Consider the following 26453-nt stretch of genomic DNA (forward strand, 5'->3'; position numbering starts at 1 on the left):
TTCATCCCCATTAGCATTTTGCATGTTCATTTTCCAGTGCAAGCTTAAAAAATTTACCCACATTAAGAATTAATTTAATAATTCATTAGGGTTGGTGTTCACTGCAACCTTTATGTATGTTTACTAGAGAAGAAATTTACCTGTTCCACCAAAAAAAACCCAACAACAATGACAACCTTTCTAGAACTGATACATGAATTCAGTAAAGTCATAGATTATAAAATCAATATACAGAAATCAGTTGCATTTCTATACACCAATAATGAAGCAACAGAAAGAGAAATCAAGGAGTCAATCCTATTTACAATTACACCAAGACCCATAAAATACCTAGTAATAAACCTAACCAAAGAGGTAAAAGATCTGTACACTGAAAACCATAGGAAGCTTATGATAGAAACTGAAGAAGACAAAAAGAAATAGAGAAATATTCCATGCTCATGGATCGGGAAAACAAATGCTATTAAAATGTCATTACTACCCAAAACAATGTACACAGTCAATGCAATCCCTATCAAAATAAAACTACCATTCTTCATAGACCTAGAACAAACAATTCTAAAATTTGTATGGAGCCAGAAAGGACCTTGAGTAGCCAAAGCAACCCTGGAAAAGAAAACTAAAGCTGGAGACATCACAATTCTGGACTTTAAGCTGTAATACAAAGCTGTAATCATCAAGACAGTATGGTACTGGTGCAAAAACAGACACATGGATTAATGGAACAGAATAGACAACCCATAAATGGACAAAAAAATGTATGGCCAACTAATCTTTGACAAATCAGGAAAGAATATCCAATGGAAAAAAATATAGTCTCCAGCATATGGTGTTGGGTAAACAGGACAAACTGAAGATTGATGGGGGTGGAAGGTTGGGGAGAGGGTTAAATGGGTGATGGGCATTAAGGAGGGCTCTCGTTGGGAAGAGCACTGAATATTATATGTAAGCGATGAATCACTGGGTTCTACTCCAGAAGCCAACACTATACTGCATGTTAACTAAGTTGAGAATAAAAAAAAAACAACTTATCAAACTCAACACCAAAAAAACAAATAACACATTGAAGAAATGGGCAAAAGACATGAACAAACCCTTTTCCAAAGAAGACATCCAGATGGCTAACAGACCCATGAAAGGATGCTCAACATTGTTCATCATCAGGAAAATGCAAATCAAAACTACAATGAGATACCACCTCACTCATGTCAGAATACCTAAAATTAACAACACAGGAAACAACAGGTGTTGGTGAGAATGAGGAGAAAAGGGAACACTTTTGCACTGCTGGTGGGAATGCAAAGTGGTCCAGCCACCCTGGAAAACAGTATGGAAGTTTTCTAAAAACTTAAAAAGACAGTTCCACCCTATGACCCAGCAATTGTACTACTAGGTATTTATCCAAAGGATACAAAAATGCTGATTTGAAAGGGCACATGGATGCCAGTGTTTATAGCAGCACTATCAACAATAGCCAAAATATGGAAAGAGCCCAAATGTCCATTGACTGACAAATAGATAAAGAAGTGGTATACACACACACACACAATAGCATACCATTTGGTATTGAAAAAGAATGGCATCTTGCCATTTGCAACAATGTGGATGGAACTGGAGTATATTATATGCTAAGTGAAATGAGTTAGTCAGAGACAGACAAATATATGATTTCACTCATATGTGGAATTTAAGAAACAAAACAGATGAGCATAGAGGAAGGGAAGGAAAAATAAGATTTAAAACAGAGGGGGAGGCAAACAATAAGAGACTTAAACACAGAGAAACTGAGGGTTGCTGGAGCGGTGTTGGGTGGGGAGGTGGGCTAAATGGGTGATGGGCATTAAGGAGGGCACTTGTTGGGATGAGCACTGGATGTTACATGTATGTAAGAAGAATCACTAAATTCTACTCCTGAAACCATTATTACACTATATGTTAACTAACTTGGATTTAAATAAAATTTTCAAAAAAGGAAAGTTTGGTCTAAGTTATCCCATCAATGCTGCAAGTGGGAAAACAATATACATGTACTTTTTTATTATTGAAAATACAGATACCACAAAATTTACCATTTTAACCATGTTATGTTATATGCAATCCAGTAGCATTTAGTGCATTCAGGTGTTTGTGCAACCATTGCTACCTAATTCTAGAACATTTTCATCATCTTACCAGAAACCCTATATCCATTAATCAGTCACTCTGATTCCCTCTCCTCTAGGCCATGGAAAGGGCAAATCTTTCTGTCTTTGAATTTGCCTATTCTGAATATTTCATATAAATTGAATTATATGATACATGGCTTTTTGTGTCTGGCTTATTTCACTTTGCATAATTGAAAACAAGGCTCACCCACATTGTAGTTTGGGCCAGTACTTCTTTTCTATTTATGGATGAATGGTAGTCAATTTATGAATGTGTTGTATCATGCTGTAGGTATCATTATACTTCTTACTCTGTTTTGACTCTCAAGTTACCTTGAGGCACAAAATTTTCCAATATTAAGTGTACCACTAGAAGAACTTTGACAAATAAATACATCATCATTTTATAAAACATTTTCATCTCTCAAAATATTCCCTCATATCCCCTCATTGTCAATCCCATTCACTTACTGGGGGCCCTGAGTGGCCACTGATATGTTTTTTGTCATGATAGCTTTGCTTTTTCTAGAATTTCATATAAATGAAATCATTAAGTACAGCATCCAATGAATGGGGTATCCATAATATAGAAATTGGAGAGCAGAAATTATCAAAGAAATAATTTTCTCCAATCTTTTAATTAAAAGGTTCTATTCTGGGGCGCCTGGGTGGCTTAGTCGGTTAAGCGTCGGACTTTCNAAATTCTTCAAGCTCTTACCCATCACCTACGACAAAATCTAACTTCTATTTACAGTCAACCAAATTCTTCATAAATCTGAACCTTAGTTCTCAAATCAGCAACAAAGCAAAACATAAAAACCTCCCACATTAATGCATAATAAAGTGAAATTTAATAGAACTAAGGATAAAAGGACAATCTAAAAGATCCATGAAGGAAACCATAGGACTCTTACATGAAAGGGAGAATAAGATAGGTATTAGGCAATTCTAGATGTCTGAACCCCCAAGGATCAATGCCTTCAATGTTCTGACAGAAAGTGATTTACCACTTGGAGTGGTATATAAGCCACACTATCAGTCAAGTGTGATGAACCAGGAAATATATTATTAAATATGCCAAGATGCAGAAAGTTTATTTCTCATGCACTATGCACTGCCTCTTAGGAAGTCACTCACGTTCCAGCCAAATGAGTAAACAAAGGAAGGGATCCAGAAAACAATGGCTCCTACTCTGTTGAACAGTCCCAGAGGGACAGAATGCAGCAGGCCTAGAGGACAATCAGTCCAGATGGCATCAGAAGGACAGCCCAGGAGGGAGATCTTGTGGAGGAAAAGAGAACACATAGACCACATAGTACTGCTGAGATGCTGGATGAACTTGAGAGTATAATCAGGGGAGGAAGTTCTAGGAAGGCAATTAATAGTCCAGAAGGTAAAAGCTGTAAAGGAAAGACACATCATAAAAACACATGAGATCTGCATTGAACAGTATTTACATGGGCCTGGTAATGTCACTATGTCATTGGTGTTTAAAGCTTGAAAAATCCACCTACAGAAAAAGAACAGAAAAACTGTTACAGAACAGCACCTACAAAGTGTGAAAGTAAAAGTACAGGTGACAAAATTTAGGAAGGGGCGTGGAGTGGGAAGAAGAGGTGAAGGAAAGGCGAGGAAGGCTATTATCATTACATTATAATCTGTAGGGTGGAAAGGCAATATCTGGCATTGATGCTATAAGAAATTTAACTGTATTACTTGAAGTTTGAAAAAGTAAAGATACGTAGGTGATATAAATGTGTTAAGAGGAGATGGGGAATGAGGGTAATGGGATCCCTAAAGCTGCTAAGTAAAAAATGAGAGTAAAAGTGTATTTTCTTTCTTTTTAAAAATTTTTTTAAATGTTTGTTTCTTTTTGAGAGAGAGAGACAAGAGAGAGACAGAGACAGAGAATGAGCAGGGCAGGGACAGAGCGAGACAGAGACACAGAATCAGACACAGGCTCCAGGCTCCAAGCTGTCAGCACAGAGCCCTACGCAGGGCTTGAACACATGAGCTGTGAGATCATGACCTGAGCAGAAGTTGGATGTTTAACCAATTGAGTCACCCATGTGCCCTGTAAAAGTCTATTTTCCAACCATACACTGATGAACACCAGAAGAATTAGAACAAAGTGCTGAAAAGTGGTTGCCCTAGGGATCTGGACAGGGGAGGACAGAACCTGGGAAGGAACATTTGCTTTTAGTTATAGACCTTCCGTGTTATTTTTTAAAACTATATATGTGTGTTTTCATAAAAGGTGAAGGAACAAACAACTTAAAAAGCAGTGCAATTAAGAAGATGGTGATTTGAGAACTTAGGTTCAGATTTATGAAGAATCTGGTGGATTGTACATAGGAATTAGGTTTTGTCCTAGGTGATGGTAAGATCTTGAAGAATTGTTAAATTGTTTTTAATGTTTATTTTTGAGAGACAGAGCATGAGTGGGGGAGGAGCAGAAAGGGAGACACAGAATCTGAGGCAGGCTCCAGAGTGAGCTCTCTGCATAGAGCCCGACATGGGACTTGAACTCAGGAGCTGTGAGATCATGATCTGAGCCGAAGTCAGATGCTTAAGTGAGCCACCCAGCCGCCCTTGAAGAATTTTTATCAGGGGAAAACGTGACAACAGTCTGCATACCAGAGAAAGATTTTGAGGGATTGGTTATGTGGTATAGAAGAGAGACCGGTGATAGTAAGGGTGCCATCGCACTAGACCAAGTAAGAGGTGACGAGGGCCTGAGCCAGAAGGGTAGAAATAGGAGGCGAGGAAAAAGGCTGGCTTGGGCATTGGGTGTGTGGTGGAGCCATTCCCAGAGGTGAAGGAGAAAGGAAGGTAAGCTGATTTAGGGAGGAGGAAGATAAAAGAGTTTAGATTAGGTCCTACTGCATCCAAAGTACCTAAAGGGTCTCTGGAAGGCCACAGGGCCATTAGGAACATGGGTGTGCAGGTCTGCAGGGATGTCTGGGGCAAAAACACAAACCTGCCCACTATCCACAGAAGCCATGATTGTGGGTTAAAGCACTCAGAGAGTACAGAGGAAGGAGCCACGGGCCAGGAAAGCATCTCAAAAAACACTAAGTTGGCATGGTAGGCAGAGGAACAGGGGTGTCCTGGGAACTGGGTGCCTCTGAGGACATCTGGCTTGTCCTGATTAGCACACGTCTCAGGCTAGGCACCACTGTCAAGGTTAAGATTCACTGTATTTCAGAACTCCTGGGGTAGTCACTGCTTGAAACACACTTTATTTTCACATTCTCTATCACCATTGTCTTGTTAGGTGGCAAAAACCTGGCGGCTATTTAGTATCAAACATAATATTCAGTCTGTAGAAAATAACCAGAAAACCAAATGAACTCTTCATCTTTCATTCGTTATGTAGCATACAATTTTGGTTGCATAAGTAAGAGTAGTTGGATTGCAGTCAGTACATTTACTGGTACTTATTTTTCATGTAGTGCTGGGCTATATTCTCTTGGTTATCTATTTCAGTACAGGCAAGTTACCTCCTTTCCTTTTGTAACATTAAAAGCAACTAGGGGGACACTTGGGTGGTTCAGTCAGTTAAGTGTCTGACTTTGGCTCAGGTCATGATCTCACAATTTGTGAGTTCGAGTCCCATGTCTGTCTCTGTGCTGACAGCTCGGAGCCTGAAGCCTGCTTTGGATTCTTTGTCTCCCTCTCTCCCTGCCCCTCCCCTACTTGTGCTCAGTATCTGTCTCTCTCAAAAATAAAAAAATATTTTAAAAAAAAGCAACTATGTATTTGGAAAAAGTAACAACAGTCTGGACATGAAATACACCTGGGAAAAGATAATCTGAACAATTTATGGATACATTTAAACATGAAAACAAGTAGAATTAACGTATACAGCTGCACTACAACATGCGAAGAGTGATAATGTCTCCGTGGAAACCAGTTATGCTTCCCTTTATTCCGGCCAGCAAGATTGGGAGAACTGGGAATATAAAACCCAAAGTAAACCCTGAGTTGACAGATTGGTCATAAATATCAAGTGTCTTCTCTCAGTGGAGGCATGACGTCTCCTGCAAGATGATCTATACCACAAACACTCAGGCACACTTGCTGCCATATGTCGCATAGGTTATAAGATGGCTCTATTTCCCTTAACCCAGACTCAGCATCCAGCCTCATTACTGCAGACTAACAGTGTGATGAATGATTTTTATTATATTCATAGCATTTGATTTATGTGTTTTCATCTTAAATGGGTCTGCAGAGATAGTAGTTTAAATCATTTTGTTGACCTGAGGCTGAATGATAGGTCATTCAGTCAACACACACACACACACACACACACACACACACAGAGAGAGAGAGAGAGAGAGAGAAACTTGTAAGAATAATGGTAATATGAGAGTCCATAGTCAGCATAACCATCAACAAAGAAAGTTCCCTAGTACTCACTCATTGGCATTTAACTAAGCCAGATTTTCCTAAAATAACCATTCCCTACCCTCCACCCCCAAATCAGCATATACAGAAAGAAATAAACATCCTGACTCTGGAGTGTTAGTGGCAAAACCAGATGTGAAAGTCCGTGGAAGGGACAGTGGAAGGTGCAATCTTGTTATAGAATATGGCCTTCTTTAGAGCTCACTTAGGAGTCTCCCTTGGGCTGAACCCCAGTGAATTTTGAAGAATGTAGACTAGCAGGAGGGTTCTCTAAGACTGAATTTTAAACACTTCATAACTCTGCAAGTATGAGGAGAAATGATCTGTGCCATGGTCTGGGACAGAAAGTGACAACTTTGTTTAGAGAGTAGAACAACTAAAAATCAAAGAATTCATTTTAGAGCTCCACAAATATTGAGTTTATTTCCTCGTGTAGCCAGGAACCATTTCAGATATGTGAAATGATGTATTTGGAAGAAAAAAAAAAGATGCGAAAGATTTAGCAAGATAACCAGATTCTGAATTTTCTGTAAGTATTTGTTTGATATGGACTCATTAAATTTAGTCATCTGCTGACTTTTGTTAACAGATAAGCAGCAACAGCTTCACATGCAAGAACACTATTTATGGGAGAAAAATCTTTTTTTTTTTTTTTNATGGGAGAAAAATCTTAAGATCAAGAAGAGTTCAGTTCAGTACTTCTCCCCTCACCCACAGGTAACTGGAAAAATACTATTGTTAAAATTTGAGCACCAGGATACATTAGCCCATCTCATTGGGAAACTATTCTATAGGAGTACCTTTTTGAGATTAGCTGTTTTAGCCAAACAGAAAGCAATTCCAAGGCATCAGAAGTGTGTAACTCACATTTGTCCTTCATTACTGAAGTAAATATTTGCTTCGTTCATTTCAAAAAAGGAATTGAGTCTTCGATTTATCATGTTGATTCAAAAGCCAAGAAACTCCTCTGTCTGTATTAAGTGGTAAATTAATGAAACAATACTTTACCTTACTCTAGAAATTCAAGGCATTTTGAACCATTGCTGCAATTTAAATAAGTAAAAATTGCTGCCATTCTCTTTAAGCCGGTTTATAGTATCTAAAATTCAGCTAAGAAAAGAGATATTGAAAATGTCAATAGTCACCGTAATGCTGTGAAGTTCAGGTGAAATCCCAAAGAAAGCCTGTAATGTGAAAAACAAAGGGAGAAAAGAATGGGAAGAACACTAAGAGAGCAGAAGAGAAAAAAAAGCAAGAGACACTGATTTTGGAACTAGATGATGGTAATTAGAAAAAAACATATTTTTACAAGAATGGCCTTTTTGGTCTCCCCTCTTAATTTTTTTAGGGCAAGGAAAGGTAGGTACATGGTTTTTGAATCTAAAAATTGTTAAGAGTCACTACAATGGGGATCCAATCCACAGAAAGTGTATCATGAGGGAACCTTACAAAATTCATGTTAAGGGAGAGATGCAAATTCAAAATATCCTTCCTACCACATCACTGACATAAAGCTGATACTTGGGCCTTTTCCTTGTACTGTCAGTGTTGGCTTTGCAGTGGAGGTTGGGGGGTTCCAGCACTCCTACTCAGGGCCAACCAAGGTCTACACCTACACCTGTTCACTCAAGGGAGAAGCTTTTAGCTCCATTCAGGAATACGGATTGGCATGGAAATAGGTCCAGTGTTCTTGTTCTGATGGAAAAAAGATCCCTAAGTCTGAACTTGCTCCCACTGGTTAACCTTTCCTGAAGGCTTAAATGTCCCTTTGGCCAACTTCTTTGAATACATTTCAGCTCTGGACCTGGAGAGGAGTACTCAGACCTGTTGTGGATTGGGGACACCCACATTTTCTTCCTCTCTTCTATCCCCTCTTCCTTCATCGTAGCTGTTTTGAGTCTCCAGATATATGCCAGACCACTGTTCTTGGCACTGAAGATTGTGTTGTCAACATTTAAAGAGCTTACGTCTAAGGGAAAGGGGAAAAGAAATTGAAGACAAAAGTTATGTTTCAGATTTTTATATAATCTATGAAGGAAATAAGATGATGTGGTAGAGAATAACTTATAGGGAAGTTCAGGAAACACCTTTATGATGATGTGACAAGAATAAAAGTGACCCCACTCCTCCATAAGGCCCAAGAGAATGGGGAACTTGTTTGTCTTCTGATTTAGCCTGCTATGGTTTCTGATGGGTGCTGACGGAAGACACAAGATGTTGGGTCAGGGACAAAGCACTTTATTTCTAATGACACAGAAAGCCAGAGGAACCTCATGTTTGCTCAGTTCCTCCTGCCCCCAAATCCAATGGGGGTGATATGCAGATGTTGCACACATAATGGACTTGTATCACAGGGGAAGGACTCAGAGCTTTGGGAACTCCAACCTTTTTAATGGGTTCCAAGCAAATGGGCCTATCCATTGCCTCAAAAACACATTATCATATTGAACAGTAAACAAAATATGCTTCAGAATGAGGCACAACTTTTATCCTTCACAGCTTTTTGCTAAACAGACATCCTTGTAAAGGTGGTCTGGAATAAAAGCTGTCTTTACTTGTACAACAAGCTGTCTCTACCTCTACTTGTAGGACAAGCAAAAACAGGAGAGACCTGTGGAGAAATTCCTTTCAAAAATGTGATTCTGATTAGTGATGCTCACCAGTGGGGCTAAATTTCAGAGCTCTCTTATGATTGGGTAGGCCATGTGACTACTTCCAGCCAATGAGTTGTGAGCTACCATTACTGATGTGGAACATTCCAGAGCCCTTGTTGTTGTTCAACTAGCCTGAGTCTGGAGTCATTAAATGAGAACCCCCAGCAGATGATTAAAACAGAACATAAGAATTAAACCTTTGTTGTTAAAGTCAGGTATTGGCAAACTACAGCCCATAGGCCAAATCTAGCCTGTTGTCTGTTTTTGTGTTGCCCATGAACTAAGAATGATTCTTTTACATTTTTAAGTGTTGTTAAAAAAAACAAAAAGCCCAAACAAACAGAAAAGAACATGGGACAGAATCCTATGTGGCCTTCAAAGCCTAAAATTTTTACTATTTGGAACCTAGAAAATGTTTCCCAAACCATGGTCTATGTAGCCAGCCTGGCTGATATGAAGGAAAACCAAGAAAATATGCTATCAGGGAAACTAAGATAGGAAAAGTGTTTGAAAAAGTAGCCTGCCAGGAGCCGCACCAGCCTCTCTGGATGGCAGTCACAGCAAGGAAATGGCAATGTTTGCAACTCCTGCCATGAGAAATGAAAACTGGTATCTCCTTCTGCTACTACTGCAATAAGCCTGCTGGTATTGACCAGGCCTCACAATATTCCATATCAGACCCATATTCTGAATACAGATACCTCATAAGGAAAAGCATATTCCTGCCTTTACAAAAGAGATTTTAGATGAAAGCTCTATGGGCGATTGTCAAAGGCTCTTCCTATGGGCCTTGCAGTTCCGAGACTTAGGGGGTTAAGAACACAAGAATTACAACTGAGCCTGGCCTGAGACTAAGGGCCTATTTTGGGGTTAAGAGCAAAACATAGTTACTACATATATGTTTGCTAATTGGTGAAACATAACAGTCCCTTCCTCAAGGCCTACATTCCACAAACTGGCAGCTGGGATGAGGATAGATAAGAGTAACTAAAACATAACCCAGGGGCAAAAGACTGACCCCTTCAAGGCCCCCATGATAGTCTCCACAAACAAACCAATTCAGGAACATTCATCCTCTTGAGAGCCAGACAAAATACTCCTAGCTCATCTATATACAATTTGACCTATATGTTATCCTATTTTTCACTAAGAACATTCTGTTATTTCCTTGATCAGAATAATTCTGCAACTGATATCACAAAAGGCCTCCCATTGTAAGAAATTCCTTTCTCTGACTTCATCTTGTTGCTGAACCTTTAAATAAAGACACCAAAACCGACAGGACAGAGATCCCTGCCTGGTGATCAGAAAGAATCTCGGGGCTCTCTCACTCTCTCTCTCGCCATCCTTCAGGGACCCCTGGACCTGCCAGAGCCAGCGCCTCCGGCGGTAGCCAATGTCAAAGGCTACCAAATTAATGCACAAGGTAAGTTTCTGAGAATAAGCCTCTGGATTTGAAAATGTAGAAGATACAGGGGACTTGACTAGTTCATTTTCATTTGAAGACTGGGGGACAAAAGCCAACCATAGATGGTGAGCACGTCAAGTGACAGAATGAATACAACCTGATCCAGAAGGTTTGCTGTGAATGAGAACAGAGCAATTAGGGGCGCTTGCATGGCTCAGTGGGTTAAGCATCTATCTGACTCTTAACTTCAGCTCTGGTCATGATCTCACAGTTCGTGAGTTTGAGCCCTGTGTTAGACTTAGCACTGACTGTGGGGAGCCTGCTTAGGATTCTCTCCCTGCCCCTCCCCACCTCATGCACTCTCTCTCAAAATAAATAAATAACCTTAAAAAAAAAAAAAGAACAGAGCAAGAAGAGGATAACTGGAATGGGCTGCAGCGTCAAAAAATAGCCTCCTTATAAAGATGGGAACTACTAGAACATATGAATATACTGATGGGATCAATTAAGTAGAAAGAGAGCATTGTTACAGGAGCACAGGAAAGAGAAGGAAGCGGAAAGAATGAACTCCTGACATAGCAAAGTGGAAATGACCCGAGTACAGTGGAAGCACCCACCATTTTTAGGTCTTTCTCCCACTGCAATAGGAAGAAAAGGTGTCCGCAAATGCAGGAGGGCTTGTGGATTCCATTGTGGGAGGATGAGGTTTTTATCTGATGACTTCTACTTTTCAGGCAAGGTAGGGAGGAAGCAGACTGTCAGGAAGAAGGTGGGAGAGTTTGAGAGAAAGTTGGAATGCCTCAGAGTGTGGGAACATGAGACTGTGATCAGGGAAACAGTAGAATCAGCAGGGATGGCTCAGGCCCTTGGAGATGAATGATCATGAGTTCAAATTCTGTAAGACAGTCTGGCTTTGTGACATCTCTAGAAACTTTCAGTGTTTGGATGTCAAGTGAAGAAAGTGGGTTCAAACAGGTTTGGGGTACAGTGTAATGAAAAACAGAGTAGTTAAGCTGTTATAGTGGGTTTTTTAAATTTTTTAATGTTTTATTTATTTCTGAGAGAGAGAGAGAGGCAGCGTGAGCAGGGAAGGGTCAGAGAGAGAGGGAGACACAGAATCTGAAGCAGGCTCCAGGCTCTGAGCTAGCTGTCACCACAGAGCCCGATGCGGGGCTCGAACCCACAAATCACAGGATCATGACCTGAGCCAAAGTTGGACGCCAAACCAACTGAGCCACCCAGGCACCCCTGTTATAGTGTTTTTTTAAGGGCTGTCTTGAGGAATTCCCTCCAAAGACACTCTAAGATTGACCACCAAGTACGTTACTTTAGTTAACACAGTGGTTAAGAGTGTATGCTCTGGAACCAGAATGTCCTGGTTGAAATCTAAGCTCTGCCACTTCTAGACCCCAGCCAAGTTATTTAACCTCATTTAGGACAAGGCTAATAGTTGGGACTTTCCTCACATGGTGGTGATGAGAATTAAATGGTTATTTTTGTCATCTTTTTTTTTGTACAGATATTATTTATTTATATTTACTAGAATGTTTACCATTCTTGGATCTTCATTCCTTCTTTTTTCTTTTCTTTTTTTTTTTTTAATAGTTTATTGTCAAATTAGTTTCCACATAACACTCAGTGCTCATCCCCACAAGGGTCCTCCTCCATGCCCATCCCCCCCTCCCCCTACATCCATCAGTCCTCAGTTTTTGTCAGCATTCAAGAGTCTCTTATGGTTTGCCTCTCTCCCTTTCCCCCACCATTTCCGCCCTTCTTCTCCCCCTTGTTCCTCCGTCAAGTTCCTCCTAATCCTCCTATACGTGCAAACATATGATATTTGTCCTTCTCTGCCTGTATTTTTGTCATCTTTAAAACACATAGAAAGTGTTCCTAACTGATCTTGGCATCTAGATATAGGCCCGAATCTTTAGGTATCTGAAGAGACAGATTAATATTCAATTGTCAGGCTCTGCCTTAGCAACATGTGCCACCCTACCTTCATTTATCCCAGCCTTTCTTCCTCTGGGGAATAAAAATGGTGCAAGCATGTTTAGAAATGTGTTTCCTAAGGCTCATTTCCGTTTTTCACTCAAACCTTCTGCAGAATGAAAATGTTCACAATGAATGCTGTAAGTTTCGCATTAGAAAATGAGCATTTTCTAGCAGTTTTCTGAAAGTGAACTCTAAAGGTACAAAGGAGAATGAGCTAGGGGCAGCGTAGTAGGAAGGTGTCCCACCAGAGGCATTCTGCTGCCTAGCTCTCTGAGCTAGGTGGTGGGGGAAGATGCCCACTGGAAGGTGCCACAGGTTGCTGGCCCACTGAGTGTAGCAGAAAAGATCACGAGCATGCAGTTGTTTAATGAGATGAACACACTGGCACCAAGAAGAGAAGCCCGTTCCTTCTGCATAGTCTCTCCACAGTAACTTACTGACAAAGCTTAACATCATGCTTGCTACAAAGGAGAAATGTTTCCATGGTCCAGCTCCAATATGGCAGAGCAGGTAACAAAGGGTAGCTAGGAGCTGAAAGGTAATCAACTGATAACTGGCACTGTATCTAAAGGCTTTTGGGCACCAGAAATACTGATTGCACCAATCCAGTCAGGGCCTACAGATGACTCACTAAGAACTGTCTGGCTGCTTTTTCAGTTGCATCTGTCTTATAAGAGGAGACAGAGAAAAAACAGACCTTAGCAACCTACTCTACAATTGAACCATCCAGATAAAGGTTAGGGGACTATCTAAAGAGCAATGAATGAGTTAAGTACCAAAACATCTGACAGGTGATCAGTGCTGAAGAACTCGACACTCACTAATCAATGTTAAGCCTTGAGATTCAATTTCATGTATTGCCCTTAGTATTATCTAAAAGAAACAAAGATATAGAAAGGTTCTAAATTACTCTCCTTTTTTCCTAAGATTGAGTAATATTCTAGCTGCCAGGATGTCCCCTTCTGGAAACCTTCTCACTATTAATTCTTATGTACTTTGACTCCTCGAATCTCTTAACCAGATATCGTTTCAGACAAAACGTAAAGTAGATATGCCTCTTTCTAGGGCTACCCCCAGGGCACATGGGCTATGGAAAAATTCTTTTGTAGGTTGCCTGTCTGTATAAGCAGTTTAATTAGAAATGACAAATTACAGGGGCGCCTGGGTGGCTTAGTCGGTTAAGCGTCCGACTTTCGCTTAGGTCATGATCTCGCGGTTCGTGGGTTCGAGCCCCGCGTCGGGCTCTGTGCTGACTGCCAGCTCAGAGCCTGGAGCCTGCTTCAGAGTCTGTGTCTCCCTCTCTCTCTGACCCTCCCCTGCTCATGCTCTCCATCTCTCTCTCTCCCTCCTAGAAATAAATAAAACATTAAAAATTTAAAAAAAAAAAAAGAAATGACAAATTACAAAATCCATGGACCCATGTGAGTTATAGTGATTTATTGATAAAGACTTAAAATGTTAGGTAGAGAAGAAGTACTAGTTTATCTTCCAGTCAGTGCATGTAGAGATTCTTTGTCTTATGTCCTATGTGAATGAGAGTTGCCACAAATTCAGTGTCTCAGCACTATTCTGGTGGCCCAATTTCATGTGATCCTGTGAAAGAATTGCTGTCGTGGCCAGTGGTAGTAACACACTGCTCTTCAAACTGCCTTCCTGGGACATGGAGCCTCTCTCAGGCTCTAGGCTGACTCTAAGTATGAGCTCCAGAGCTCCATAGGGCTTCTGGTTTACCCAGCATGTGGGGTAGAGGGCTGGAAATAGCTCCTGGGAAAGAAAATGAGGGCCAGGACCCCACATAAGGTCCTAATCTGCATACCAGGTGCAGACAGCATGGCTAGCCTCAACAAGTGCCAGGCTTCAAAGGGGTATTTTTTTCAAGGAAAGCACTCCAGAGTACTGTGTCCTGAGACATAGGACTAGTGGCATGGATCTGCTTCCCTAATCTAAGAGCTATACTGCCTCTTTCCACATTTACCTAGTTATATGTTTGACTGTAGAGATCTCTCATTTGCTCTTTTTATTTTAACTGAATATATGCAAAATGGTTGAACCACAACTCAGGACACCGCAAGTTGTTGGTAAGGCCTGGAATGGAACCCTTGGCCCCAAGCCAGCAAGCATGCCTTCATGCCAGATGGCTTCTGTATGGTTTTCTCTCGCTCTTTCCCTTAAACATTCAATATCTCATTCAGTTCCTTGGTATCATGGACTGAATGTTTGTGCCTGGCCCAATATTCACATGTTGAAGCTCTAACAGCCAGCATGGCTGTTTTTGAAGATGGGGCCACTAAGGAAGTAATTAAGGTTAAATGAGGTCATAAGGGTGAGGTCCTGATCCAAGAGGATTAGTGTCCTTATAAGAAGAGAGCCTGCTCTCAGTCTCTCCCAATGCACAGGCACTGAGGAAAGACCAAGTGAAGACAGAGTGACAAGGTGGTCAACTACAAGCCAGGAAGAGAGGTCTCAGTAGAAACTCAATTTGCTGGTACCCTGATCATGGACTTCCAGCCTCCACAACTGTGAGCGAATAAATCTCTGTCACTTTAGCCACCCAGTCCATGGTATTTGGTTATGGCAGCCAGTGGAGACAAATACTCTTGGCTTCCCAGGGAAGCCCTTACCAAACTACCTTCCACACTTCTCTTTGCAAACCTCTTTTCAAATTCTACCTCTTTGTTACCTTAATCCTTCAGAGACTTACTTTCAGCTAGCACCCTGGTACACAAACCTACAATGACAATTATAAATGTTTCACATTCTGGCTAAGATACTTGAATCAGGACCACTCTGGGTAATTCCCTAATTCCAAAGAATAATTTCAACAATGGGCTTTTTTAGAGCATGCAGGTTAAGGAATTTAACTTTGCTTACTTACACAGGCCTTTATGAACTCTTAAATCTCTCCATGAAAGCAGCTGCCTGTCACTTGTGAATGCCATCAACCTCAATCCTTAGACTGAAGCAGTCCTCTACCTTTCAATATCCAGGCAAGGAATATTTATTTTCCTACTGGGAATAGAGAAAATAATTATATTTGGAAATATCAGTTGGTCATTATCACATCATTTATTTGAAATGGGATGGTTATATATCATGTGTTCCTTTTAAAGTATTTCCTGATGTATCTATCTGTTTACTTTGAAAGATAGCATATAGTTCTTCAAGTAGGAATCATGTTGCGAACTCCTTTTAATATTTTGTGAAACAAAAGCATAACAGGACCAGAATGTATACGATAAAGATTCAACAAATCTGTTAGTTTATTGAATAACTGAAGCTGAATTAAACTATCTGTTAGCCATGCATTGAGTTACAAGTAACAAAAAATTAAACTCACAGAATCTAAATAGGGATTGGTTTTTCCTCCCATATAAGTAATTTTTGAAGTAGGTAGGTTCTGGCTTTCATTTAGCTGTTCAAAACTGCCATCAGACACTTATTTTCTTTACATATTTTTTGGCTGCTCATCCTTAATATGTTGCCCTTTTTCTCACGCTTGTGCCCCATGATCAAAACTGACTGCCACAAACAGATAATCAAAATTGTGTCCAGTCTTAGAAACTGAGTTTCTAAGAAGGCTTGGAAAATGGGTAATGTCTATGGCAGATTGACTAGTTATGATAGAACGTTTGGCTTGGAAAGCCTTAAGTATTAGCTGGTACTTTACAGAAAAAGTTTGTTGACAACTGGTCTACACTATATCTAAGCAATTCCTTTCCTAAGTGCATGGTTCCACGGAATGAAATGTTTGAGAGAGTTTGTATATGTTCTATTATAATAGCTCCAAACTGTTCAAACAATTCTCACCAAGAAGAGAGGTGAGAAACTGTAATATATTCATACAATGGAATACTTCACAGCACCTCAAAGAAGTAAATTACTGGTAGACATAACATGAATGATTCTCACAGGTATATTGAGCAAAAGACTCCAGACACAAAAGAGAACATAATTGTGTGGTTCCATTTATAGGAAATTCAAGAACCAGTAAAAATCGTTGACAGAAGTTGGAACTTCTAGACCTGTATGGTCTAGAAATGTTCACTGTCTTAGCCCAGTGTATATATGCAAGTAAGAAATCAAGTGGTAGACCTTATGCACTTTATTAATACTGATGTTCCTCAACTACAAAATTCTGTTCACTATGGAATACCTGGAAAGTATAGCAAAATTTAACAAAACATTTTAAAAAAAGGAATCATCTGGTTATTCAGAGGGTAACTACTCTCACCAATTTGCTTTTCTTCTAGCCTTTTGTTTTTAATAAGGTTTCAAATGTACCAAAAAATTGCAAGAACAAAACAAAGAACTTCCTCATCCCTCAAACCCAGATTTCCCCTTACCACTAAATATTCTGGGATATACTTTTCCTAAACAAGAACATTCTCCTATATTGCCACTATGCGAACCTCTGAAAGTCAGGAAATCAACACTGGTACAACATTACCATCCCATCCAGAAACCCCATTTTAAATTTCAGCAACTGTCCCACCAAAAGTCTTTATTTTCCTTTCTGATCCAGCATCCTACCTAGGACCAGTGTTATATTTAGTGATCCTATCACATTAATTTCCTTCAACTGGAACAGTTCCTCAGTCTTGTCCTGATGTCTGCAAAACTTAAAGAATACAGGTAGCCTGTGGAATGATCACCAATAGGGGTCGGTCTTATGTTTCCTACTGACCAGATGTGAGCCACAAATCCTTGGCAGAAATAGCACAGAGATGATGCCGGACTCTTCACAGTGCATCATGTCAGGCGCCACACAATGTTCACTGGTCCCACTAAGACGTTGACAGTGATCATCTGAGCAAGTTAGTGTCTGCCAGGCTTCCTCACATAAAGCTGCCATTTCCTCCTTTGTATTTCATCCATCTTTTGTGAAAAAATGTGCTGAAATTATCCTATCCCTCCAACCTCCATCCACCAAACCTCACATCCATTGACAACTCCTGCTGGCATCAGCTGCTGTTGTGAAGGTCTGACTGTCAAGTAGTGATTATTTTCCCCATTCCTTCTCCACATGTCAAGTGGCATTTGATTTTAAGGAAGAGCTTTCTCTTCTCCCCTTTGCATTTCTTAACTTCTTTAGATTAATATGGACTCCTTGGTTATGAAGCCCTATTGGATTATTTCAAAAGGTGCAATACTTTTCCCCATTTATCAGTGAAGAGGCCAGAAAATAACCTCAAAAACAGCACATGGCAGACAAATTTTCTTGGCAGTCATAATCACATGTATAGTGCATCAAAGTTCCATCCATTTTCATAAGTCACAATAAGTTTCATAAAATACTAGGCCCATTCAAAGAGAGAAAAGGCAATTTTCAAAAAGGAATATGTGTTATTAAATGAGACATTTAGTATATTACTTCCTATAGCACCACATGGGGATTATGTTTTCCAAATTAGGTGTGGGAAGTGGAATAAGCAATTAGTCTATACTCCTTTGCTAACGGGCTGTCCGCTGGTTAATGAAAAACCCATACATCCCCTCAAAAGAAATAGAAGAGAAAACAAACAAACAAAAGCTCACTAAGATGTACCAAATTCCTCTCCAGAGTGTAACCAGGAAGCAGTCTCAATGGTTGGAGCCAAGAATTTATCACAGAGTTATTACAAGCATGCCTTCCTTTTAAAGGAACAAACTTTTTTGAAATAAAAAAAGACCAAGAAACAGTACTGATCGCTTTTCTTACAACGCACAGCATTTAACATTAACCAGTACTGAGACTAAGATAGACCGTACCGAGGAGCCTCATCTCCCAAGAGTACACGCGGGTGGATGCAGGGCATTTTTCATTATTGCAAAAGCATATTTTAATTTTTAATCTTTGGTTCAATTTAAACATTGCTTTTAGTAGCATGTAGACCCCACTGGTGCAGAACATGCAGAGGGGTGTTGCAGCTCACGCACTTATGGTGTTTCTATTCTGGAAGCTGTAGGGCAATTAATAAATAGTGTTTTGTCAAATGCACTCTTTTGGCCTTTCCTTTTGAGTGCAAAACACTCCACACACTTGGGAGCCTTCAGGCCATGGGCCTACTTTTCAACAGTCTCCAGGGTGATAGGCTTTTGTTTGTTCTCAACAAGTGTCTCCTTGGTAGAGGGATCATTTGAGGTTAATGCTGGTCCCAACAAGCAAGAGAGGAGACTTTGGATGGTGGTGTCTCAAGTACTCTCTTTCCTTTCATATTTTCTTTCTTTTCTTTTCTAAAAAATTTTTAAATGTTTGTTTTTGAGACAGAGTGAGACTGGGGAAGGGACAGAGGGAGATGGAGATACAGAATCCGAAGCAGGCTCCAGATTCTGAGCCTGATGCAGGGCTCGAGCTCACAAACCAGGAGATCACGACCTGCGCTGAAGTCAGACTCTTAACCAGCTGAACCACCCAGGCGCCCCTCATTCATATTTTCAAATGAGGACAGAGGGAGCACTGAAAAACAGACTAGGGATGCATCTGTTTTGGCTGGTGACAGGTCATACTTTGTCACAATCTTCTTGCACTGTAGTATCAAAAAGTTCAAGGGCATATGGCTCTCTGTACCCTAACTGTGTCTGCACAGCTGTCAGGCATGGCTGGTATATATTCAGATGGGAATCTGACTGTTGGATTGGCTGTGAGGTGACCTTTATTTACCAATCCCTCTTTCACTGACAATACAATTGCTTGTGTTGCTACAGTATTTTGGCCCCCATTCTACATAAAAATTTAATGTTGGCTCCAAATTCTCTATCAGGCATTGGCAGAACCATGTGGGGTCTCCCCAGTTGTTAGACATTAGTATAACCATGATATATTTAGATGCTAACATTATTCTGGATTTGGTCAGTGGGGGCCCCTTCAAGTTGGCTCTTACCCTTGTTCTGGGAAATCTCTTGAATATTTTTGTATATTCTGGAAATAAATAACAAGGGGGTGTGTTATTTCTAACCCAGAGATGGAATCAGCTGTTTCACTGAGGAGCTCTGGTTCCTTTTATTGAAAAATGACATTTAGAAACTAAGTTTGATTTGAGCACTCAATATGCTCACTTCTACTGGGCTCTCCTTGCTCCCAAGCTACTTCAGCAGACGAAGCTGAAAACATATGTATGTATACACGTGTGCATACATATATATTAATATACACACATCTACATCTATAATTATTCCCATATCTGTGTATATATGTATCAAAAGTTCCCACATTAATACCAATGCATCTAATTCTAATTCAGTACTAGAATTATTTCTAGGCTTTCCCTTTTCCATGTTGGCAAATCCCTACTCAGACCTAATCAGAAGGTTTTTTCAACTGGGATTTAAGGTGGGGGAAGAAAAGTCAAGATTGCAAACCTGCATATCACAGATGCAGTAAATACCACATGGCAATAAATCGTTATTGGCTTTCTGTAACTTATTTTTGTACAGATCACCTTCTCTTAGTACTTGGTGAGATCATAATGACTCAAGAGTCGCATTTTGCGCAGAACAATGAGGGGTATGCTAGAACCCAGACATAAGACAGAGATTGGCAACAGCATTCCAGTATCCAAAGTATAATGAGAGGTAGAGGTACCCCTGAGGAAGAGATTCTTTATACCTAATCTCTCATTTAACCTTGGGCTGTTCTAGGCTGCCTGCACCTAGAAGGAGCATCCTCTTTCTGGCACTTTGGGCATCATTAGCATACCAGCATCTGCCTTTGTTTCAAAGGCAGGTTAATCAAAAGTGCTTCTTCTGAATGCATTGTCCCCAACCCCCTCAACCCTGCCCCAGTTTCCTTCTTCCTTAGAATGCTGGTGATGCAAGTATGCCAGAGACTGGCTCCTCAGACTTCTACGACTAGCAGCATAATGGTGAGGAGGTTATGAGTCCCTAGAGTTGCATTGAAGAATCTAGAGACAGAATGGTTAGCTTGTTGGTTGAATCTGGGCCATAGATATTTTGTTTGACCATTTTTTTAAATTATGATTTTTCAAACAAAAATCCAGGTTTCTGACTTTTCTTGAAAAATGTGAAGATCAGGCAACAAGCAGCCCATATTCCTAAGCACTGACACTCAGCTAGAAGTTTAGGAAAGGCAAGTATTCTCCAGAGGACCCACTGTTCCCTGCCTGCCCTATGCATTGATATTTACTATGTAATATCCTTCCCCAGAGTTGTAAGCATAGTGCATGGGATTTTCTGTTGCTCTGTATTTGCTTTGATCCCATAATCGCTTATCTTATTTCAAGGACAGCTTACGCCCACCAGCCTCCGTGGAAGTAGTAGTCCAGGACTGCAGGTGGAGGCCAACTCCGGGCCAGTTAGGGGAGATGAGGCAGGAGAGAATGGCATCCTATATCAAGACTGGACTTCAAGTTCATTTTTGAAGTGAAAGTGGAAAAGAAACCAGGGTCTCTAAGCATCTGAACCTCTTCAATCTACCATGTAGCTAGTAAGCAGAGGAAGAACAGAATTGTAGCAGAGAAGCTCAGAGAGAAAGGCTAAAGGTGTGCTGCTTGCTTTTCTTCCTGGGAACACGCCTACCTATACCATATTTCCCATATAGCCCCTCTGCTCAGAGTGGGGTCCTGTGAACATGCGATAGCTGGACACATGTGGATGTAAATGATGAATATCACTTCTAAACCTAGTCATTACTGATCTCTTCCTCCCCCATCTTCTACCCAGAATCTCTTTCCTGGACTAGAGTCATAGTTTTAGTAGAGGATTCTGAAGTCTTAAAAGATGGATGACCCACATGTTAGGAACCTAGATCCCTGAATGACAGCGTGGACCAGGGTGCTTTCCCCCTACAAACTTCACTGGACTATAATGAGAGCGAGAAAACAACTTCTGTTAACCATCCTCTTCTTCCTAAAGCTCTTCCTCTACCTTGCATGCATGGGGGGAACTTTCTCCATCTCTACATATAGGCTCTAGGAATAGATTGTTTCTTATTCTACTCTACCACCACTTACTAGCTGTGTGACTTTGGGCAATTCCTTAACTTCAGTGAGCTCACCCAGGGGCTCTTGTCAGGATTCAGAAACATTATGTCAAGTTCACTGAATGGTTGCAATGAATAAATACAGAAGCTCACTGAATGTTAGCCACTATTACTACTACTACTACTACTACTAATTCAGTATCTTGATTTTCTTCTTTCTCTTCTGGCTTCTCCATATTTTTTGGCTCTTCTCTCTCTCCCTGCTCATTGTTGATTTTTCCAAAAGTTATCGTCTTGGAACTTGTCACATCTCATTTTTCCTCTGTGACTGACAAACCTGTCAAGTTCTGAATGTTCTATCAAACCCTGTGTCCTCTGTCTCTTCCTTCACAGGTCATCAAAGTCATCATATATACATAAGAATACAGTGACTGAGCTCTTTCCTGTGGGGTTTTGTGGTAGACCCAGTCAGACTGCATCAAAAAGGAAGAGGTCCTCAAGGACATGAATTATATCAGGTATTCTGCTTACTAGAATTAAGTGACTAAGCCATAGCACATCTCAGTGACTCAGATTTCTTGAAGGAATCACACAAACTTCTGAGGTCTCATAAAGACCTTTAAAGTTCAAGAAGTATGATCCTTCACTTATGGTCCTTCTAGCCTTCTTTTCAAATATTTTATTGTTAGAGAGACCGCAAGAGAGAGAGTGCATGTGGGTGGAGGAGAGAGAGAATCCCAAGAAGCATGGAGCCTGATGCAGGGATCGATCCCACAAACCATGGGATCATGACGTGAGCTGAAATCAAGAGTCAGATACTCAACAAACTGAACTACCCAGGTGCCCATTAGTCTTCTGTCCTAAAGACAGCCCAATCTAGGATTATTCAGTCAGTTTATTTTTCTTTAAAATGGGCTTCCAGGATGTGATCCACAGAATAGTTGACCTTTAAAATATTCAGAAGGAGATTTTCAGAATTAAGTAACTTTTTAAAACTGTTAGAAATTCTCAGAACATGTTAGTATACTAAAAATCATAGGAAGCCCTGCTTTAAAGAACATGAAACTTAAGTCAGGCTAGCATCTTTGAAACTTATTTACCAAGAACACTATTGACATTGCTCTTTAGGTTCAGTCCAGTTTGTGGGGGTCCTTCAGTTGGGCAAGCAGACTCAGCAGGGACACAGAAAGAAGAGCCCCAATTGCTTAATAGCTACCTAAAGGGTAACTGAAAGCAAATAGGCCAGAGAGGGAGAAGTCAGCACTGTGAGAAGCAAGGAGATAGGCACTATGTTCCAGAAGTCAAGGCATCAGAGAGATTTTTTTAAAAAATGGTATGGTCAACTACATAAAATTACAAAATGTCAAAGAATTTGTTCACTCTTAGATTAAATCTAAAATAATTTTTTGGATTATTAGTGCCTACCTAGGAGTTTGTATTGGATACCTGACCAAAGTTAGTTTAGTAACAGTGAACAAGAAGACATGTTCCAGTTCTTGTGATGAAGAAGACTGGTGGGGCAGCCAAGGCTGATGTAAGCCACTGAGCTGAGTAGCCCTTGGAGCTCCAGGAATGCAGCATCATGGAGCAGAAGCTAGCATGACATTAGGTTGTTTTGGGTTTTTAATGATAGTTTCCGAAATAGAAAAAGAATGTCAGAGAAATTGGTGAAGACAAAGAACCAGGCACATTGGGTACACTTCAGAACAATGTTGCCTCTTGATTATTGGGTCAAGGGACTGACTGGGAAACAATTATGCAGTGTACTGTTTATTTCCTCTTACTCAGACTCTGCAGGAATAAATAAGGCTGGCACTTCTACAGAAATCCTTTCAAAATGTTTTGAAAGAAATTCCAGAGAGGAAAAAAGAAATCTCTGTGCCAATCGCAGCTCAAGTCATGTGCCCTCACAGCTCAAGAGGGCACATGACTTGAACCTAAGTGGATGCCATTGGGATGAATCTCAGTTTCTTAAAAGGACATTCCCTATGTGGCCATGGCACAAAGGCCATGGAGCAAATATTGCACAATGGATGCCCAAGGTCCGGTAGAATCCAGCAGACTTGCTTTGTTAAACTACATAGTGTTATAAAAAATGAATTAGTTACAAATGTTTCAAAATAGGGAAATTTAATATAAAATATGGATTCTAGCTTCTCTTGAAAAAGTGAAGAGTTTGAGTAAATTGGTTGGCTCTGAGAAGCGGATTCCCCATTTATATGGGGCAGACATTGTATTTCTACACCACGGTAGATTCATTCACTTATGTCACCTGGCTGGTCCTAGAAGAGATCTGACTTGGTGTCCTTTGCTATAAAGCATTGTTGGAATAGCTAGTAAGATATTAATTTTAATCATGTTTTCAGGCAACATTATAAAATCTGGGTTTGTTAAATCCCTAAGACCAATAATACAAAAAAATAGGCTAATCTAGTTCCTTCAAGTTCTCCCCAAATATATTTGGGATACCTTTGGAGGTGTGTCTCATGGTTGTATGACTTATTGTATTCACTTTCCCCCTGATTTTTATTCTTATAGGGCCCAGTGCTATAGTGAATACTAATGACCAATGAAATGAGTATTATGGGTATTATGAAATGGCTGAAAGTCCCCATTTGAAATGGGGATTAATATTTACTTCTCAGAGTCATTGTAACAATTAAAGGAGTAAAGCATTTCAAACAGGACCTGGTAAATGGTAAATATTATAGCTGTACTTCTTAAATAAAAAAAATTAATCACTGTCAATATTTAGTTTACCAATTCATGGTTACTTTTTCCTACTATTCTCTCTGTAGGTTGGGTTTATGCAGAAAAATGACATTCCTCAGGTTACTATGTCTTTCTTGGTCCTAATGAGAAAAGGAAGGACCTACCACCCTTGCATATTTTATTCTCTGTATTCATAAGCTACATAAGACAACACTCCTGAGTCCTCAAAGCCTTACACTTTTAGTGAGAGATCTTTTGGTTTTTATTTTCTCTTGATTTGACCCTCTCCTTCTGCCTACCTATCCTAGATGTGAGGACGTTGTGCTTGGAAAGAAATAAACTAAATCACAGAAATTGGGTGACACTCAAATTTATAGCTCTCTTCCCAATGTATACGCTTCATGCCCCACCTTTCTCTTCCTGTAGGAAGGGTCATATGGCCTTGCTACTAGAACCTGTAGCTAGCCCCGGGTGCTGCAGAAAGCCTAGCTCTGCAGAATCCAGTGATGGGCACAATTTAGGGCCCTTCAATGGCTTCAGACCACAGCACTTTGTGTTCAAATGAGGAGTCATCTTCCAGTGATGCCCTAGTCATCTGCATAGCCAAAGCTGCACAAATTTCTGATTTTCAGGGCAGTATCTCCCTCTGGGGGTAGGGGCCATTTCTACATTTGAGTGCCAGTTACTAAAGTTGGAAGGATCTTTAGCAAGGAAATTTAGTATAATCTCTATTTTTCTTTCAGCCCCCTTCCTTGCCATACCTACCCCCCCCAACACAATCAACAATGACCAAATACAAAAATAAAATTTCACTGTACTCATCAAAAATTGTTTGAAGAAGTGATGCTACTACTGAATAGTCTTATATAAAATATTAATCACTCAAGTGGTATCTACTTTCAGGGACTAAATAGATTTATAGTTTTTCTTTTTCTTTTTCTTTTTCTTTGGCTGAGAAAATAGGTTCTCCTTCTCTTTTTTACATTCTTGGTAGAATTTCTCGGGAGATTATTCATGGCTTTCCTTAAAGTATTATATTTGATTACTACTTTAGACATCACCACAATGAAAAGATATATATGTACTACATAATAAAACAGTATTTATATATAACTGATTTTATATAACACAATGTGTCTATGTAATGCTTTTAAAGAAATGATATCTGTAACCTTGTGTACATGCACAGGTGTACTGTGTCAAAACCAGTCATCAACACAACTATGATGAAATGAGTGCCCACTAGGTATTTTATTTAATTGGGATACTCTCCCTATGAGACAGATAACAAAATTTCCCTTTCACAGATGAAGACGCTTCTTCGGCAAACTTAGTAATTTGCTCAAGGTCACACCATTGTATTAGTTAAGGACAGAGTGCAGATCCAGCCTCTGGTCTGTCAGGTCCCAAGTCCTTGCGCTTCCAACGCTTTCGCTCTCAACCCTGAAGAGATAAAAGGCTCTAAGACAGAAGATAGTCTTTACAAAGCACACTTAGGCTGAGTCTTCATAAAACCCAGAGGTTTTATGGGCTGAGTCTCTGCTTTATCCCCAGACAATTAAGGGGAAACTACTGTCAGATGATAGGAAGGATCAGTTGACAGTGATGCAATATAGCAGTTGATATCAGAGGGAGAAAGTATATATTTTCTAGTTCTTTTGGGATTAGAGATATGGATTTTTGTAGGGTTTGACAAAATGAAAGCATTTTCAAGAGGACTGGAAACCTGGGCCCATGATATTCTTTAAAAAAGTCTGTTGAGTTTCAACACTTTGAGTCATTTATACAGAAGCTCTCTGAGTGAGGTCAAGAATGCAGTTACAGACTCTAGGGCAGGATGCACCAAGGGTCCCAGCCATTGATGGAAAGACAATCATGCAGGTCTTGGCTAGGGAAGAAACTTTGCCACATTTAGGGCATTATGAAGATTGTTATGAGTAGTTATTGATGTGGGAAAGGAAATCAGGGTCTCCAAGATGTCCTAATGATATCAGAATAACACACAGTTCCAAAGTAAATATCAGGAGACTGCTCAGAAATCCTCTGGAATAGGTTTCTGAACAAAAATGGTCCCTGCACTTCTTGTCTCTGTCAGTCTATGGCATCTTTGGGACATTTTAATTTTGATTTCTACATAGGTCTTACATAGGAGACAGCAGACTAAATAATGTCCTTGATATTAGTAATGTATACATTCAATAACAAATGTAGCA

The 26453-nt window shown here is 40.1% G+C and overlaps 2 long non-coding RNA genes across 3 annotated transcripts in view; one reads left to right on the plus strand and one right to left on the minus strand.

Moving 5' to 3' along the window:
• Positions 1-7213: 7213 nt before the first annotated feature.
• The window catches only part of LOC144222037 (uncharacterized), a 44502-nt gene continuing 25262 nt past the window's right edge, over positions 7214-26453 (minus strand). Inside the window, exons 2-4 of the long non-coding RNA XR_013332263.1 lie at positions 15487-15620; positions 8382-8526; positions 7214-7741 (exon numbers count right to left, since the gene is read on the minus strand). This is a non-coding gene — a long non-coding RNA (uncharacterized LOC144222037). The remainder of the gene's footprint in view (positions 7742-8381; positions 8527-15486; positions 15621-26453) is intronic.
• Positions 10562-26453, plus strand: part of LOC144222038 (uncharacterized) — a 70889-nt gene continuing 54997 nt past the window's right edge. For both annotated transcript variants that reach the window (XR_013332265.1, XR_013332264.1), the window contains exon 1: positions 10562-10637. This is a non-coding gene — a long non-coding RNA (uncharacterized LOC144222038). The remainder of the gene's footprint in view (positions 10638-26453) is intronic.

This window comes from Crocuta crocuta, unplaced genomic scaffold (assembly GCF_008692635.1).
Source record: "Crocuta crocuta isolate KB4526 unplaced genomic scaffold, BGI_CrCroc_1.0 scaffold190, whole genome shotgun sequence".
Classification (NCBI taxonomy): domain Eukaryota; kingdom Metazoa; phylum Chordata; class Mammalia; order Carnivora; family Hyaenidae; genus Crocuta; species Crocuta crocuta.